Source organism: Micropterus dolomieu, linkage group LG17 (assembly GCF_021292245.1).
Source record: "Micropterus dolomieu isolate WLL.071019.BEF.003 ecotype Adirondacks linkage group LG17, ASM2129224v1, whole genome shotgun sequence".
Lineage (NCBI taxonomy): Eukaryota > Metazoa > Chordata > Actinopteri > Centrarchiformes > Centrarchidae > Micropterus > Micropterus dolomieu.
The window spans coordinates 13,744,573-13,761,307 of record NC_060166.1 but is presented as its reverse complement, the minus strand read 5'-3'; the positions used below and the strand labels follow the sequence as shown (position 1 = coordinate 13,761,307).

The following is a 16,735-nucleotide window of genomic DNA, read 5'->3' as shown; positions in this document are numbered from 1 at the left end:
CCTTTTATTGCAAATGGTTACTATTTACATTTAACATGTCCTAAAGGTCTGTATATTTTCTCTTTATCAGTAACATATTACAGCATGATAATGCAATGATGGGCATTTAAACTATTTTCCTTAATTATGAACATGAAGGACATGTTGTGAGGGGGCCCTAAACTCCAGTTGATACAAACTACAGACTGCATATTTTGAACGCACAAATCATTGCTCAACTTCTGCTCTAATAATCCCCACATATTCTCAAAATGATAATATTCCTAGCCATCATATCTGTTGTCAGATGGTACGGACAGGCTCAGTAGATTGCCTTAGGGGCATCGTGCTGCAGCCCTCAGGACTGCATATGTAAACTGCACATCAAACCCAACGGTTAGCTATATGCACAGGGTGGGCATCTGTCAGTGTTTCCCCATGTTGTGAAGTCAAAACGTATGTATCAATCAACCTTCTACTCAAAAATCCCTATCATTAAACTCCGCCTTATTCATAACTTGCCAGCCTTCTTCTGTACACACACATCACTTATAAAATGATTATGAAAATGATTATGAGCATGAACAGTTTAAGCTCTTTATTTTATATCTTTATTTTACAGTCTGTTCACGGTAATTAGTTCTTATAGCCAAGAAGGTCCACAAATTAATGCTGGTGCAAGGCAGGTCAGACATGCTGCTCATTGCTTGAATAAAACTATTAATTAAAGTCCAAAGCAGAGAGGCGATAACTGTGCATGGTAGATGCTCCGACAGGTCACCTTGTCCTTTAAAACTTTTGACATTAAATCAATTGTGGAAATTAGATGCATCTCTTGGAGCCACACAAAACAAGCCACATCAAAGAGGCTTCCCCTTCTCAGGTGCTCTCGGAGTCATGAGGGTTTGTCAGAGAAAATATTTAACGTAAATAAAAGTCAAGGGGAAATCAGAACACACTAGACTGGTTTAAACCCACATTTGAATGGTAGAGTAGCAGGTTTAGCAGAACTCATGGGGGAAACAAGGACACTTTGCCTTCATTACCCGTGTGCCAGTATGATTCAGAGATGCAACACTGTGAGTGAGAGGTAATTGGCACCTACTGCACATGAAATGTCATGCAAGCAATGACAAGAACAACAACAACAGGCTAGCTAAAGCCTGTCATCTCTCACTCCTCAGCGTGAAGCATGACACTGCTTGGCAGCTCTGAACTGCAGAAATGCTGAGGCTTCTTTTGCACAGCAAGTTCTTCTACCTCTTACTCCCGTCAGTCACACACATTAAAATGTCTAAACCCCTTTAAACTATTAATTTCACTAAATTTTGGCCTTGACAGAAGTTGGCTGTTTGGAAATATTAAACAAGACCTAATTTAACACTAAAGCGGAATACAAATAACACAATTCCTTCTGTATGTGCTCTTACTTTTTTGCTGTGTTGGTATTGCTGGTCTGGAAATGTAAATATACCACACAAGGAAAACATTATTAATATTTAATCTAGAGTAATTCCCTACTGCAAATGAGTGTTTATCCATCTCGCTCAGTCAAAACAGTCACCACTGCTGCCTACATTACCTCTAGTAACTCTGAATAGGAGAACCACACAGCCCTCTCTGTGCCAATCCTATTTCATACTGTGTAACACGGATGATTGCACCATGGCATAAAATGACTTCAGCACATTCAGCATCGATGGATGCAACAAAAAAAAAATGTCACGGTATTAACAGTGTTTTCATGGGGTAGATTAGTAAAGCAGATTGGTCTCAGATCTAGAAAATCATTTAGAAAATGGAAGCCTTGATGCACTATCCCTGGCATTTCTTCTTATTTTGCACTCATCAGCTATTTGCAGTGGTCCAGAGCAGCAGCGTACATAACTCTGGGATTAAGAGCTGGAAGGTGTGCAGTTGTATTTGGATCTGTGACTCTACTATAAACTACTTTACATCTCATGAACAGCCTCACCAAGGCACTCGATCACTTACTTAGATCTTAAAATCATCACAGAACATTGACAAGACTGGCGAAAGAAAAGATAATTTCATGTTCTTTAGTTGGTCACGCCCACGTGCACTTGTGCCTCGAACACCCATTTTGATTAATGCAACGACAGAAACAGTCTCTCAAACTTCCTCACACTGTGAAATAGGTGTAAGTCAAGGTCATGCTATTATCTACTTTATAATTAATATATATACTGTATATATCTGTTACCTCACTTGTTCCTCTGTAGCAATCAACATCAGACCTTTCAAGAGGATAATGGAGGACCCCACATACACACATAAACATTTCCCTAAACTCAGCTTAAAATGACAAGTAGTCATCTAAGCATTCCCATATAGTCTAGAAACATAATTTATGTCTGACTGACAAAGGTCCTATTTGTTACAAGAACAGTTCCTCTGTCCTCTCAAGATCAACAGAAATTGGAGTGGGACTGTTGATGAATTCTTATAGCTTGGTAGAATCGTTTGCAATGGCAGTGGATTCCCAATACACATCACAGGGCCTGCTTAATGATGAGCAAGGTGTCTTTTGTAGATTGCATCTACATTTACATAATACACCATGAAAACAAAGGTGAAAAAAGACGCAGCTCCAGCAGCAGTAACAAGTCTGTGCTGCAGTATGACTCGGAAGGTAAACAAAGGTGAAAAATCCAAAGGTGACAGCTTCCATTTAGAGGTTTTTACAAGCTCTCTATCTTTATGGCCATTTAAGATTTCCAACACAACATATCCTCTGAAGTGGATGAGAAGGCTGGTACGAGCAAAGATGCCCTGGAGAAAGATGTTGCCTGACATGTTTTTTTCTAAACAGCCTTATTTTGCATTACAGAGAGGAGAAGCCGGATGGCATAGCAATGTTCACCCTGATGTGTGCAATCAATCAAATGCATGGAAGGAAATTCTTGAATTAAGTAGATATCCATTTAGTAACATCTGAATTGCTTGTTTGGGAGCAGTCGAACAAGGTTGTCTACAGGCTAAAGCAAGAAACAGATATTCTTAAAATGTCCCTTATCCCTCTGCTGCCCTCTTTCCTCCTATTACTACTTTTACTAATCCGTTTTGTCAATCAGTATATGGTTTATTAGGTTTTAGAGAGATGTTAATCTATAAATGCCAATCACTCTGTGTTTATTGTTTGTGTGTATTACCTTCTGTAATGTTCTCTGCTTAGGAGCATTACAGCACAACCTCTTTAGGATACGATCTCTTTAGTCAGAGGAAGGGAATCAGCTGCAATTTTGTGATTTTCTAGTTATTGCAAGAAGGGTTTTGTCCAGTCATTGAGTCCTTTATCAGATTTCATAGGTTCACTGACCTCAACTGCTGTTGTGCTGTTGGACTGTGTTGTTCATAAATCTGTATATTGAGCAACACTAGGTAACGGTGATCTCTTTGCCTTGCCGGTATTGTCTTTCTGAGGTTATGAAATAATCTCTCAGCATGTTGATCCAAGCAAGTGATCCTCCCCCCCCCCCCCCCCCCCAAAAGGTGGACGGACACTTATAGTTCTTGTTAAAGCTGAGGGATTTACGACAAAGCCTCGAGGATTTCCTCAAGAGGGTAATTGAGAGAGCTTGTTTTCTTGCCTCAAAACCAGGACTTTTTTTTGTTGTGCCGTGTGTTTGCAATCGCTGTTGCCTAATCTGTGAGTAATTACAGCAGCTTTCCCTGGAAGGAACTGGATGTTTATCACACAGATGAAAAAAAAAGAGCATGAAAGCTCATATGGAAGATTCACTGCCAAAATCATTCTCATTTGGTGCACTTATTTGTGAATAGACTTGATTTGGATTAGAATAACACATGAATAACCAACTTAAAGAGGAAAGTTTGGTGCACATTTTTCCTCACATCTGTTCACGGCCAGAACAAATAACTACTTTTAATATTAGGAATTAAGTGGTCGTATTGCTTGATTTGGATGCATAAATTTATGCCATCGTATATGTATTTATTACAGCTAACACGGACCTCACCCACAGTGTTCACCGCTGTCAGGTCATATCATCATTGTGTGGACAGGGTGAGGAGAAGAGTCGACCTCTGTCATTATGTGAAATTATCATCTCAGCCTCCCGGCCTCAGACACCTACTGTTAGGCAGAACATATAGTATATAGTACTATAGCCTCACACTTAGCTCCATGTATGCAACTCCTCCTCCCACTGAGCTGAACACCCCGCTGCAGATACAAGCTGTGCCATCTCCACCACTCTGATTATTGGTTAAGCTCATTTTGCCATGAAGGACAGAGTGGAGCTCTTCCTATTCGCTTTCTACGTTATGTAATTGTAACACTCAAAGAAAATGTGAAATTATCTTAGGATAGAAGAGAGAAAAGAAGAGTTTTCCACTCTATCCATCCTCTATTCCTGGTGTGTGTGGCAGAATATAGTTTGACAGCGGGGGAGGTTGTGTGTGTGTGTGTTGTTGGTGCCGGTGGGGTGTGTGGGGATATACTGTGCGCTATTTGACTGCACATACTATACGCCTCCAGTAGCATCTCTGCTCCGTCTTCTAATCTCCAGCAGGCCTGATGAATGTGAATACAACAGATACCACACTGCCAGCTGTCCCTAATACCTCTTTTTTTCTAACACAGCAGTACTGCCCCGGGGACCATGGGTAACCACAAATAAACATAATGAGATTATACCAAACAAAAAAATTAATTAAGAAAACGGGGGAACTTATTTGAATTATGCTACTGATTGAACAAGTAAACAGCTTTACAAGCCTTAGCAGCACATCCCTGTGAAACAGAAATTATGCTGTTCATTTTATTGACACTCAGACCAACTTGTTTAGAAGATGCAAAAGCAGCCACTTGCTAACATGTTACTGGGTTTTGTTTGCAATAGAATTCCTCTTCATGAACTGAAACTTGCTCTGTTAGTGAAGCTGTTCTAACTGTTTCTGTTGCTGAAAAACAAATGATGATATGTGAAGTAGGGGTCTGCTGAGTTTAGCTTTAACAAACAGAACAATCAAACCCAAAGGTCTCCACTTTTGGCACGAGTGATAATGTCATGTTTTTTCATTGAATTAATTGTTATTTCTAACATAAGAGTTTTCACAAATACCTTCCCCAATTCGACTGGGGTCATAAAAGGTCCACTGGTGAGAGTTCTGAGTAATCAAATAGCTACCTCTAGGAGACACAGATAGACCCTTCTATTCTCAAACTCAAACATTTCTCGCAGAACAAAAGAGGAATAACCAAAACATAAATATAGCACAATGTGCAAACAAAACATATAGTAAAACACAGCTTTAATCAAACTCCAAGCACTCTGTTCCTGTGATTTTAATGCACTTGATTGCGACTCGTGCTGCTTCACTACTTCCAGGATGGCGTTGCGTCCCATCCTCATCTTATAATCCTCGGTTTTCAAACTCGATTTCCCATTTAAGTGAGTGGTGATGTCCTACACAGTGATTATATTTGGCAACTTTTGCCGAAATTGCTGAAGCAAGTCAGGATGAATTCAACACCCAGCCCATTTGGAGGAATTGAACATCTAATTATTCTGTGTTGTTGGTCACTCCAAGCTGCTCTGATGTACTTCAGGCAAACAACTGCTGTCCCTGGAGGGAGAAAAACTGCTGGATAGAAGGCAGAGAGCCTCTGCCAGCGCAAGTCTGTGGAGCACAGTTTATTCTAATTCCTCAGCAGGACATTAATGAGCCAGGATAGTGGCTGTCTTAATGGGCAGCCAGACAGATTTTAAGTGCCCCATGGAGTGTAATCCACGGAGGTACAACAGCACTTCTGCAAGGCCCAACAGATTGTTCTTAGTCTTCATTTTGCTATAACTTTGCTTCTAAGCTGTTCATTAAAAAGGGCATGTGACCAGTACGTTTAAAGAACCTGCCTTTGGGACCGCCATAGGCCATAGTCACACCATGCCATCACATGTTTTCATACTGTTAGAGTGACTTATATTATTGCTGAACACCATTGTTATTTATTTAGCACAAGAGCCGACAAAGCGTGTCAGCCACCGTAGCGTCTCCTGCGCGCTTGGAAAGGGAGGGGTGAACAGTGACTGATGGTGCATTCATGTGGTATCGGAATAATCAGAATCTTTTTTTCCCCCTTTTATTGCAAAAATTAGAAATAAGTGTACATGGGACATAAAGAACTATACAGAACTGTGATTTGTGCAAAATCACATATAGCATATTTTGCAAACGTAATTTGTAATATGGTTATAACAGTTAGTCTTTTTTTATACGAGGTTTCTCTTCAACTTCTGTCACCAAAACCCTTCTCTTAGATGCTCGTCTTACAAGAGGACCTTTTAAACTGCGCAATCTGCTTATTGATGCTATAGGAAAAAGTACTTTTGGATGCACAAGGGCATAAAAATCGGGGTGAAAATCATTTCAACTAATGCTGTTTTTTTCTGTAAAAATGGGTAAAACTGAAACGAATGGTAATTTATCAACTGGGATTAAGCACTCTGAATGCAATAGCCTGATCCTTTATATATGAATACAGCCATCCGCACTTGACCATACCATGACCAATAATCATAGCTGATATAAATAGTATAATAGCACGTTACAGTGCTAATCCAAACTGTTATTTTGTGCATGTTTGTTGCAGGTATTGTGTAATACATGTAATAATTATAAAATGTACATCCTAATCCTGCTGTCAACATGCAACCCTTTTAGACTATATTCAGACTGCAGGAGAATTTGTTGATGTAGCCTCAAAAAGATCAGACTGCTGTGGCGTCACTCTGGAAAGCAGTCACAGTGGTTAATATTCATGATCAACAAGATTTACATGGGAAAATGTTCGCCCCAGTATTGCATTAGTGTTCCCCACTGAATTCCCATTCCTGTAGTGGATTTTGCTTTCTGTTACACATTTTGATTGTAGTGATAGCACACAGTTGTTCATGAGAATGAGTGTGCTTTTGCAAACCTATATTTCCAGTCGCAAGATGTGAGAGCCCATGTAGCTGTGTGAACTACTGTCTTATCTGTTATATATACGTATATGTACTTAAGCACACACTGTACTCTATACACTTCATACTGTGGGTTGTTCAGCTATATAGAGTATCTAACATACTGTATGTGATAAAGGCGAGGTTTTATCTTCATGTCTGCTCCCCTGCCCCACTGTTGCCGAAGGCTGGACAGCTCCATGACTGAATCTACAGAGGAGTGCAGTTACCTTCAAAGAGAAACCTACAGCACACACTCAACACACATCAAATATAAAAGATTTTTGCCCAGTGGAGTGGGGTTCAAAAACCTGTATCTGTGAACTCTCAGTGTAGGTAGACATGCTTTACACGCACCCACACACTGCCCTCTCTTTCTAAACCTCCGCAGCCTTGTCAATAGCTTTCAAAACATTTGTGCAAAGTCTAATCCCTGCGTCTTGTCAGGCTCCAAACCCATTATTACACTGTGCAATGATGTGTGAAATGCTCCTGAGCTATCTGTGATAAACACATATACTCCACATGTGAACATGCAACACCTGCATTTCTACAAGATGTAAACGCATATATACCTGTATAGTATAATACCCATGTTATGATGACATTGATTGTGTAGTGTTCCCCATTCTAGATGAGGAAAAAGCTAAGATTTGGAACCACTTAATCATTCTTACAGTCACTGATAGTGTATCTAAATGATAATACATTGTTTAATAAGACTTAATAATATGCTGTTATAATGCATTTTTTTAAGTTTTTGGTAGGGTAAAAATGGTAATGTGAGGCGATGTACTGCAGTTGCAGTTTTCTTTTTCCTTTTCCGTTCCTAACATTGATTGCTTCACATTTCAGTGCTCATTGTAAAGTGAAAAGCTTTTTAAATAAAAACAATTGTGGATTATGCCACTTTACAATAACCCCCCAGCTCTCCAGTTACAATAGTTTTTGACCCTTTTCCAGTACGTAGAGTGTTTAATAGGGCTTTTTCATTAAAGCGATAAAATACTCTATAATAAATAATAGCTCTATAAAAAAGAAAGGCACAATAGTAAAGCATATAAACTAACCAAACTAATGTTATTTTGATTGATGACATTTATGAAAAGAAAATGAATAACATTCATATGTTATACTGTAAGTATGCTTTGTGGTGCCAATAGATTTACTCTCTTCTATCCATACTGTAACGAACTGCAGCCACATCATGTGTGTCTAGCACTTTATGTATTGTATGGCCAAAGAGCTGGGGGCAACTATCAACACAGAATGAAATGACAAGCTGTCCGCTCCCATAAATGAGCTACGGATGCTATTTGCTGACGTTGCCAGTCTGAGCAGAAACTAAATATATACATGGTCAGAGAGTGCAGCGCTATATAGGTTCGCTAACACCTGTGTGAGAAACAGCTGAGAACATGCGTGGCTTGATTGCATGTGAACATACTGTACAGGCGGAGAAATGAGTGCCAGGTGTTGCCACCATGCATCATGTATGCAGACATATGGAACAGATGAGAAGTTTGGAGAGGGAGGAGAACGTGTGTTTTATTGTATTTCCTGATTGATAGGTACACAGCCCTGCAGTGACCAGACGTTTCGGTTTGTTTCCCCATAAAATGGCACAAATACACATACTCACAACACTATAAGGCTCACTATAAATATTGTATCTATCCAATAGCTATTAAATGGTATTTGATATGTTAATAATTCCACAAATTAAGCATCCAAATTGTTTTCTTTTCTAAGACACAGTGGCTTGATTGTTGAAATATGAGCTTGAGATACAGCATATTTGCCCAATGTGCCTGATGTCATTATGGGTGTCAGCCTTTCTGGGAATGGACCAGTCAGAACTTCCAGGGAGAGTTAGGTTTATGTGTCTTGACACGTAACTAAGGACTTCTGCCCGGAGCCCAGACCTTTGGCACTAGAACCATAGTTTGTGCAAGATTTACCACTGAGAATACTGAGAGTCCCAGCTAACTACAAAAATACATATAATTAAGCACTGCAATATAATATTACCAATGCATGTTTCACATGCATATTAGACTGCTAGCCCTGTTTTCCCATCACTATGCATATTTCCTGCTTCCTTCTAGATATGCCTTACACACCCAAGTGATCGTAACACACAAAATATGCCCTTCATTGTCTCATTAGTGGACAGAAGTGGAACATGGGTTGAAACAATGCACTGTTGTTTCTTCTTTCCATGACCAGGGAGCAGAGTTGCTCCTGCACCTGTGCTGGTCACGAAAACAACCACTACTACTGCATCTTTTCACAAAGAGCCAGGTTTTTCTAGGTAGGTGTCAGAAATGAGAGCGTACAGCCCACTTAACTTCAACTCAAGCTTTCCTTTTCTCAAGCCAATGCCCCTTTTTTGCTCACCTCTGTGGACAAGTTGTTATTTTCTGTCTGGAAGGTACGGCTCCCCAGGGTCACTAGTGAGCAGTGTTCTGTCAGACTTTGCTTTAGAAAACGAGCACTGTATTTTGTTCTATCCCCCCTTTTTTTGAGCCTTCATATATTTTATTTCTTTCACTGGATTTGTAATGTGCTCCACAGGAGATCAAATTCATATTTTATGAAAAAGTGAATATAATTTGCATTTATCAGCTGAACTGACTGAATCTAATATCTAATTGGACCTTGTGCAGGAGCAGCTTTGCTGGTCAGTTAAGAGAAGATCTCTCAATGCCCCTTTGCTATCTCAGCACCCAAGTGCTCATCAGGAGGATTATCAGCAATTCTTTTCATCAGGCCGACACTGACTCTTCTTTCTACCCCCAGCTCACGCTGCCTCTCTGCAGCATGCTACATGCATACATCTCCCCTCACTTCCACCGTGCTGCTGTACACAACGACCCAGGGACAAAGATGGCAATCTCCCCACTTCTGTTCCAAGCCTGATCAACATGGAAATTGGTTCTGTTCTCTCTGTACGTGCTTTCAAGTGTCTCTCAGATCTATATCTGACCCTGCCGGCCAATCAGGCACGGAAGAGAAAGAAACATAGTGGTATCATTAATTTCTTGTCTTGTTTTTTTTTTTTTTTACCTCATTCAGAGACTTCAGTGTGACACTGCTATTCCCAGCGCATGCGGCAGAAGGACTCCCATTCATTCTAGAAATCCTGTTTTTGTCCCCGCTCTGTGTTGTCCCCCACTTCCTCTTCCTTGCCCCTTGTCGAAAGAGAGGCAGCATTCAAAGCATCCCTTTCTTTTATACTGCCGTGCCAGCTGACACCCGCCTTCATGCCTTGGATGATGGAGATTAAAAAAAAAAGAAAAGGACGGAAATATAAAGCAAACAGAGTACACAAGCTCCGAGGTTTTATTCTCCTCCCTTCCCTCTCTCCTCTTCTTGCGCTCGCACAAGCCGAAAACAGGCGCACGAGAGGAGGCGTCAGAGTGGCAGCGATGTGTTCACCTCTTCTGTCTCTTGTTCTGCTTCCCTCTCGTCTCCTGTCCACCTCTCTTTGTGGTTATCTGTCCCCTCTCTGTTTCTCCTTGTCCGCGGCTCGTTGCTTCACAGAGAAGCAGGCGGCTCTGTCGTGACGGGTGAGACGCGGCTATACGCGTGCAGAGACATCTGTGAATGTGCTTATGTTGGGGGACTAAAGTAGCCTCTTAGCTGAGATTGAGACCACCCTCCCCTCCTCCCTTCCAGAGAATGGCTTTCTAATGGCATGTACCATTAAAGCTCAGAGCAGGGTGGGCTGCAGCACTGGAAGGAGAGAAAGGAAAAGGGAAGGGGGAGTTGCTCAGAGAGAGGGAGATAGAGGTAGAAAGGGAGAGACAGGAGGGAGGTGGACAAGAGGTTTTGAAGAAGATGTGGTGGAAGACAGAAAAGAAAGAGTCCAGTTTCATTGTGAAATAACTGTACAATCAGGAAACTATGCTTAAGTAAGTGAAAACTGTCAGTTCACTTTGCAGTTTGCACATGCACTGTACAGATCCTTCATCCCCGTTAAAGACGTTTAAAGACAGCCAAAAACTGCTTGGACATGAGCAGAATCGCTGTATAAGACAAGAACATATGTTGTTTTTGGCAGCGGGGAATTAATTCTGGAAGAGCTGCAATTGTGTCACTGATAAAGCAAACCCTTATGCATGCATGACTGCACAAAAGCACACATGCAGAAAGATATTGCAGAAATTGGAATGAACACAAATTTGCATCCATGGACAAAAGTTCTTTTGTTCTGGGTGACAGAAAATTCAAAGTCCACAGCCTATTTCTCCAGATGCTTCTGTAGCTCCAGGGATTGGCAGGGGCAACCCTGATGCCAGTTCCACCACAACATTTCCACCCCCCTGAAAAAGTGCACCATCTAATTTCAGGCGTCACTGAATAAAGAGCCTGTCTGCTGTGGAGGTGAGACAGCGTCTGGTGTGAGGATCAAAAACCACCACCTCGGGCCAGCTCATCTCCTTTGAACCTGAGGAGCTGGACCTGGCCCTCTGAGGATCTCAGCCAGGCCAGAGAGACGAGGATAGGGCTGGTACACTGAGGTAGCCCTGCTCGAGGGAAACCAGAATCCTGGATGTTGCACTATGAAAAACAAAACCATGGGGAAAGGCAGAGAGGAAAAAGACATAATTTCCCCAAGTGTGTTGTATGCATGAAAATGAATAAACTCATGCACAGACATCTCTGCACATTATTACTTGTTTTAAATTACATCTGGTACATTAAACCTCACAGACTATTTTTTCATTTTGCTCTTACAGTATGATGGAAAAAAAACAGTCAGCAACCAAGAGGGAATTAAAATCACTAAATTGTTGTTAATAGCGCAGCCGCTAATGATGATGATGATGGTGTGTGTGTGTCTGCATGCCTGGATAACCTGAAGAAAAGCCATCAGATGATCTAGCAGCTGCGTGCTACATTTTGCTGCAAAGTGTCATGCAGGTATTTTTAAGCTTCAGTCCAGCAGTCGGCTTGGACTCGAATAACTTGAGTTGCTGAATCAAAAAACACAAGAATGTGACCCAAGTGTTCGACAGAACAATTTACTGGAAAGGATCAGTGCTCCAGGGTGGCTTTTTGTGTAGGGGGAAAAGGGGGGGGAAATGAGCTGTTTGAGGGTAAAGGGAGCGTTTAGAATAAAATCTGATCAGGGTGTTGTATTTGAAAATTTGTGTGTGTGTGTGTGCTTTGTCAGCTGCTTGTGTGTTTTCAAGCTAAAATCAGTTCATAGTGGAAGTTCATCATTGTTATTGTGAAACTCTGGTAAAACACTTTTAAAGATGACTCAGTATAGATGTATATGGCAAATGATTCACTGCATTTTCACTCTTTATATTTAGTTTTAGCATATCAATGTGGGGGTGTATTCTTATTCCTTCAGTAAACCTGGTTTTCTGGATTTATGAATCAATATAAATGTAAAAAAAACTTAACAACAGGGAGAAAACCAGACAGAACACTTGCTCCACTCTCCACTGGAATTTTCATGCTCTCATATGCAGGTCAGGTGTAGTGGAGATGGGGTTGGGGATGGCGCATAGATAAGATACCTGCCTTTGGTGTGGGAGACCTGGGTTCAATTCCCACTGTGAGACATCCACCAGTGAGCAAGACACTTAACCCCTTGTTGCTCCAGAGGTATGTGACCTCTGACCTATATAGCAATTGTAAGTCACTTTGGATAAAAGCGTCAGCTAAATGAATAAAGGTAAATGACCCATCAGTGTGAATTGAAGCTCAAGCATGTTTGAATCTTTTAATACATGCTTGTGTAAAAGGACTATTTAGTTTGCGAACAGAACACTATTACACACAGATTGCCTGTTCAGACATACCGTGTAGCCACAGAGTCAAGGTCACGTGTGTTCGGTCAATATATCAAGTATCCATCTTAAAGACTCGATCGTCTAATTTATACGCTGCTGTCATTCCTTTCTAGGGACATAACGCTGTTTGTACAATTCAAGCGTGAATCAATGAGGTCTTTATGTGTGTGCGTGTGTGTTTAAAGTATGGCATGTCTTAAATCTTTCAGAGCTCTACCATGGCTGTGGGTGGTGCCTCTTTCCCTTTTGGAGGAGTATGATTTTCTCCCACAAGCCATCTGGTGCATCTTTTCAGGCCTAATAAGAGGGAAACAGAGAGGCATTAGAGTTCAGCAGATGATAGAGATAGGATCTGAGCAGGCCAGCACACACACACACACACCCAGGACAAGGGCAACAGATGGAAGGGGCCTCGATATGCTGCCGGTGCTGGAGCCAGGCCCGGTGGGCAGGCCCCACTGCCCTCACTGGGGGTCCATTGATATGTAATGTTCTGACAGACTTTGAAGTGGGAGTTGCATCCAGACAATGTCATTTTACTTTGCCTAGCAAACTACGCTCACTTTGGCACAACTGCATTTCTTTGGTGGATGATAAGTGGAGTTATCATCTAATCCAAACCACTAAAAGCCAATTTTGAAACAAAAGTATTCATGAGTCAGTATCTCTGAAAGAGAGTATGCTTCATTTAAAAAAGCGTTATCAGTGTGCCAGACACACACTGATGTTACCCACTATTTCAGCTACAGCAGTTTGTTTGCAGCCTTTTCTCTGTTCCTGTGTAGCTTATCTCTACATTGTTTTCATTCAGTCTGGGTTTGTTTTTCATTTTGCCTTGACCATACCAATCCCTCATTAGACCGGTCCCATATTGCACATTAGGTACATCCCATTGAACATTATAGTTACAAAAATGTAATTCCAAAATGCAATCAGTGACTAAATGCTTTTATTTACATTGTCTTGCATTTTTATTTCTGCTGACTGGTGCAAAGCAAACCAAATCCAACAGAAACTGCCAACATGTCAATTAGTAATCTTTTAAGTGTCCCATGTCTCAGTGTGAGACAGATAAATGCTCCCTGCAGTGTCTAAACAATTACAGGGATCATCATCTAAGAATTCCTATTTGGTAAAAATGTAGCTGTCAAAAGCTTTCTGAATTCAGTCCATGTTGCTCAACACTTTCGCACGATTGTGTTTTTCATGTCTTACAGGATGGCCTAGAGGCATACGCTTACCAGAGAAGAGGAGCGACAGAGTGAGAATGGAAAAGGGTAGTGTCAGGGCTGCGTCAGAGACAATTATGCAGTTTCTCTGAGCTGCATACAAGAGAGTGCTAGTGTGCGTGTTTGTGACCAATAAAACAGTGAGCATACACAGACTGTGGCAGCTTGTCACTGTTCAAAATGTCTGACTCATATGTGTCTCTGAACCAGACACCTCTACAGTAAACTCTCCCTGGTGTGGATGAATGACTCTAGCTCGGATGTGATGGTGATAAAGAACATTAAACTGATGCATGGGCAGGTGGCCGGCCCAATAACAGCCTGTGTTATAGCTTCCCTGTATCTACGGCCTTGGTCTGTATCATTTCTTGGAGTTGAGTGTTCTGGTAGGTGACCCCACAGGTAGTCCCCAAGACTGATAGATGGTGAAGGTGCATAGGCCCTGTTTCCTGATAACAAATGAGTATCCTTACTTCAGCCTAAATTTAAAAGCAGCTGTGTAAATGAGAGTAAACCTTATCATTTGACTAAAATATTTTTGTTGTCTATGAAAAAAATAGCTGCTCTGTGTGTGAAAAGTTTTCATTAGTAGCATCTAATGAAAGCAGATAATTAAACGTTAAATTTCTAGTGTTCCACTTTTGTCCTGGTCGAGGAGTCTTCCTCACAGTATTTGTCCAGATGGGTGTGGTGAATTTGTGGGCAGATGGATGGTTGTTGTCATATTTACATCACCATTATGTAGGAAATTACGTCAAATGGGTGTGTGGTTATGAGATCCACCCTTGGCAGCATTAGCTTTGGGTGCACACATGATACTTTGTGTGTTGACACAAAGTATGCCCTTGAAACATAAAAACAACACATTTTTGGAAAGATTATAGCAATTCTACAATGTTTGTCAAAATGTGAAGTCAGGTTGAAATCATGTTAATCAATGATCTGTGCTGTTTTATTTGTTCTAACATGAATACATTTTACACTTCACTTGTAAACATTTATTTATCAGGCTCCTGTCCAGATGAATGACTTACGAGTTAAAGACAAGATAACAATTACCTGCATCACTGTAAAGCAACAAATACAGCATCAGTAGTAGCAACAGTTGAAGAATCAGACTACAGGGCAAGGGAATAAGACAACTACAAGTTAGATGTTGTTGATTCATACTGATTATATAATCCATTTTAAAACAGAAAGTAATTCTACAATCCCACATTCCTATTGATTGATCCCTAAACCATTCCTTCAAACAAGGATTGTCCATTCAGAGTGTAGTAAATGCAACAAGGCATTGTTACATTTGAGAGGTACCATCTCCAAAACCAAAAGCACAAGAGCAAAAGTGTAAGGACTGGAGTTAACAGTGTGTTTGTCTGCTCTAATGTAAGCTGTAAACCTCAGCATCTCTGGCTACTTGCCTAATACCTAACCCAGCTTTATTTCCAAGACCAGGATGCCTTTATACAACATTATTTTGTGGGATTACAGGTTATGTATAAAAAGATACTCTCAGTAGTATTTCCCCGCTGTGTGGGCGCCGGTGTTGTTGTCGATGTTTCTATATCAGAGTTTAGGCTAACATGAGCTGATGTTCTGCTCCTTGTTAGATTTGGGAAACTTTACACTCCAGCAACTCCTGCCAAACTCATTATCCAAATTAACTCATGGAGTTAATGTTAGCTTAATTAGCTAGCTACAACCTGCTAGTGACAGTTGTCATTTCAGCATTTACAGTACCTGGCTGGAAATTAGGCTGATTTTTTTCTGCCTTCTAGTTTTTGTCATTGTCATTATTAATTGTGTCAAATTCAATGGATAAAAGAGCAACTAAACCCCAAAGGAGAGTAAAACGCAGTCCACTAGGCTAACACAAGGAACAACCTTCTGACCACCATCAAACAAATGGAGAAAAAAAATAAGAGTGATGTTGAAAATGACCTCAATCATCCTTTAATAATTTAATTCATTGAAGAAATGCAGTTTAGAGTGTTTTGAAAAGCTGAGAGGGGAGTGGCAGGAGGCCAAGTCTGCCCGAAGAACAGCTGTCTTTGGCAACAGCAGGGAGGCTGAGGAGGGCCTGTATTTACATTGAATTAGGCCATCAGTTGGACAGGGTCCTCGGTATACAAGTGACTCAGACGGATCAACAAACAGCTGTCTGACGCCTGTGATTCAAGGGCAAATCCTTAGACAGCTCCAAATCACAGATTGACACTCCTGCATCTGTAAGAGGGCTGAGCTCCTGACGCACATTAGGCCTACTCAAGATAAAATCACTGTATGCTGTCTGTTATTCTCACTCCTACAGTAGACAGCAGATGTGCCCTTGCTCACATGGTACCAAGAGCTTGGTTGTGATGTTGCGCTGCGAACAACTTACAGTGCCTTGCGAAAGTATTCGGCCCCCTTGAACTTTGACCTTTTGCCACATTTCAGGCTTCAAACATAAAGATATAAAACTGTAATTTTTTGTGAAGAATCAACAACAAGTGGGACACAATTATGAAGTGGAACGAAATTTATTGGATATTTCAAACCTTTTTAACAAATAAAAAACTGAAAAATTGGGCGTGCAAAATTATTCAGCCCCTTTACTTTCAGTGCAGCAAACTCTCTCCAGAAGTTCAGTGAGGATCTCTGAATGATCCAATGTTGACCTAAATGACTAATGATGATAAATAGAATCCACCTGTGTGAAAACAAGTCTCCGTATAAATGCACC

The 16,735-nt window shown here is 40.9% G+C and overlaps 1 protein-coding gene across 1 annotated transcript in view; it reads right to left on the bottom strand.

Annotated features, from left to right (window-relative positions):
- Positions 1-13,069, bottom strand: part of b3gat1a (beta-1,3-glucuronyltransferase 1 (glucuronosyltransferase P) a) — an 81,360-nt gene extending 68,291 nt beyond the window's left edge. The window contains exon 1 of the mRNA XM_046074678.1: positions 12,999-13,069. The gene's annotated coding sequence lies outside the window, so the exon portion shown is untranslated. The remainder of the gene's footprint in view (positions 1-12,998) is intronic.
- Positions 13,070-16,735: the final 3,666 nt, after the last annotated feature.